Below are 2972 nucleotides of genomic sequence, written 5' to 3'. Positions count from 1 at the left end.
ACAGTAAACCCTCTCACCAAGCGGAGTGCCCTCTGTCCCCAGGCTCGCACTGTACTAGGCCTGCTGTTCCACACGGCCTCCTGAGCATCCTGATTTTTTTATTTGCATGGGCAGCACTGGGAATTGAACCCTGGTCCATGGCATGGCAGGCGAGAACTCTGCCACTGAGCCACCAAGAATCCTTATTTCAAAGCTGAGAAAAATGTGAAAAGGCTCCTTTTAACTCAAATTGCCTGCAACAAATCCAACTACCAACTATTAATTCTTGCCAACTGCAACTATAAAACACTTGCAATTTCCAAGATGTTCCACTTTTAATGGAGCTTAATTTCTTAACATTTAAGTCATTTAACATGTGTTAATGTTTTTAAATGTCAATAAAACTTATTGAGACAAAGATAGACAGCACTTTCTTGTACTTAGAATTAAAAACTTCTGATGTTTGTTGCGTGATGGTCAAAAAATAAAATAGCAAGAAACCATACATATCAGTATATAACAATGCCTATAACATTCCAAAGGGAATGTCATGTTTTAAACATTATTTAAACTATGAAACTGAAGAAAAAAATCTATAAAACCAATACCTAGGTTATTTTAAATGATGAGGGAGATCTTTATCTGATGCAGTAAAGTGAAAATAACAAAAATGCATGCAACTTTCAAATCCTCTTTTTTGAAAAAACAAATAAGTTCAGGTTATAATTACTTTCAGAAATAGATATTTATAAACCATGAGGTGGCGAGGCCTGCTCAGGCAAGTGATGTAAATGATATGTTATAATTTGGAGAATCAATAATCAATCTTGAGTCTCCCAAAACAGTGATCTCTTGGGAGTCATTTATGCTCTGATGGGTCATCACTAAACTGTTGATGTCCTTTTGTGCAGTCTGTACCTCTTATGTCCTGTGCCACCTTCCTCTCCCGTGTCACCGCATACTCTGCTACCTCAGTTCCACTTTCACCGTGATAAACCAAATCAAATTTCCCAGGTTCTTTTACGGCACGTAAAGTCGAAAGGATTTCTGGGTCTCTGGATTGTGGCTTAATATTTTTCCTTCCTTGTATTCAGGGACATAAGGGAGAGCAATCAGATGTTAGTGACAAAAGCTTGAATGCAATCTTTTCTCCAACTTGAGGGGCAATTGCTAACAGCTGTAACAGACTCGAGTCCTTCTTGTGCATCTCTACTGAAATTCTGAGTAATAGCAGATGAGTTTGGCTGCAGTTCATTTAAGTGCTGTTGCTTCTGAGAGTTTTTTTTAAGCCACAAGGAACATCTCGCCCTTGTCCTTGCCCTCTCCCTCGCCTTCCTCATCCCCCGGGAAAGAAGGTCCTCTCCTCTGCCCCATCCTCTTCCCAACCAGTGGGGACAGACAAAGTTGGGAGGAGGCCCAGGAGCCTGTCCACCTCCCTCTGAGTCAGAGTCTCCCCCAGTCCCGACAGCCACCCGTGCTGCTGCGCCCTTGGCTTCTGGCATTGCCCATGTGACTCTGAACTGGAAGATGATGCTTTCTGGTCTTGCCTTTAATGGGGATAAGGTGAAAGCCAGTTTTTGCAGCCAGTTTGCTTGCAGGTGTGCTTTCAGACAGGATCCTTCCCTCGATGGCCCAGCTGATATCTTCTCGGAGGACTTTCTGACTTCTAGAATGGTCTTGCTGAGCTCATCACGGGTTGATTTATTAGAAGACTAATAAATCTTCCAGGTACCCTTTGCACGAATGTCTCCTCCATCCTCCTCCTCACCTCTAACAAGGCTGCTGCTTCCAGGAGAACCTTCTGGAAGACTACAGCTCTCAATGGTCCATTCTTTCATGGTCTCTGCTGTAGGAGGTTTGGGATTCTTTGTTTTTCATGTTCACGTTTCTCTTTTTTTGTTGGTGATTTTCTTTTGGTCTCCTCCTCGTCATCCATTACACCACACAGTACTTTTCTTCTTGCTTTTTTCCCCTTAGGCTGATTTGTGGCAACTTTTGGTTCCAGAGCCGAGGTATTTTCATTATCGCTCTGTGGCCTCTGCCATTGCGTCTTCTTCCTCTGAAACCAAGAAATTTCAAAGAAGCAAAACGGCTTCATTGCTTTTTGAGCTAATAAATGAGTAGTCACCATTAGTGACTACTGCAGACTTCTCAGCAGCTCCTCTCTCTTTTAACTTTCCTGTAAGGCAGGCGTCACCTTGTACCAGGTGTGCCCTCGTTAAGAGGTAGGAGCCCCTTCCAGGTAGAGGCCTAGGAAGGCCCCAGAACTGAAGCTGAACGGTCAGTGGACGAGACTCATGAGATCAGTAACTACCCGGCATCTGTTTACGTCGGCGAGGAGCTGGGGCCCCGCCATGCAGCGGGGCTGGCAGGTAGCGTGACGCTGTCACCTACCACTGGTTAAGTTTTACATCTCCGTGAATGTCTTTCACTTCTAGAAATTATTTTTGGTGTTAAGCTTATCAGTTTTCAATTCCTTCTTTAATGGCTGCACAATCTCAGCCACTACTTCTGTCCACTGCAGCCCTGGGGTCTATTCCTGTGATTTGTTGGCAGTCAGTGTTCCCCCACACCTGTTGGGGGGCTGCCACCACCACGGGAATCAGTACGGGCATCTCTGGCTTTGCAGCACTTCACAAATACCGCATTTTTTTTTTTTTTTTTACAAATTGAAGGTTTGTGCCAACCCGTGTTGAGCAGGTCACTTGGCACACCTAACAGCATTTGCTCGCTTCATGTCACGTTTTAATTGCAGTACGTACATTGATTTTTTTAGACATGATGATACTGTACACTCAATAAGATGACAGAGTGGCACCATCACTTTTTTAAACTGTTACACAATATTTTAATACAATTTTAATGAGATACATTCATACAATATGGAAACCATCTGAAGTATACAATCACTGGTTCACAGATCAACACATGGTTTTGCATACTACCCTATGATCAAATTTTGAACATTTTCATTACTCCAGTAAAGAAGCAAA

At 43.1% G+C, this 2972-nt stretch overlaps 1 pseudogene; it reads right to left on the bottom strand.

Annotated features, from left to right (window-relative positions):
• Positions 1-707: 707 nt before the first annotated feature.
• Positions 708-2605, bottom strand: LOC143666798 (coilin pseudogene; annotated as a pseudogene).
• Between the last annotated feature and the right edge of the window lie 367 nt (positions 2606-2972).

The sequence above is a fragment of the Tamandua tetradactyla genome, chromosome 23 (assembly GCF_023851605.1).
Source record: "Tamandua tetradactyla isolate mTamTet1 chromosome 23, mTamTet1.pri, whole genome shotgun sequence".
NCBI lineage: Eukaryota > Metazoa > Chordata > Mammalia > Pilosa > Myrmecophagidae > Tamandua > Tamandua tetradactyla.
This window is presented reverse-complemented; position numbering and strand designations above follow the sequence as displayed.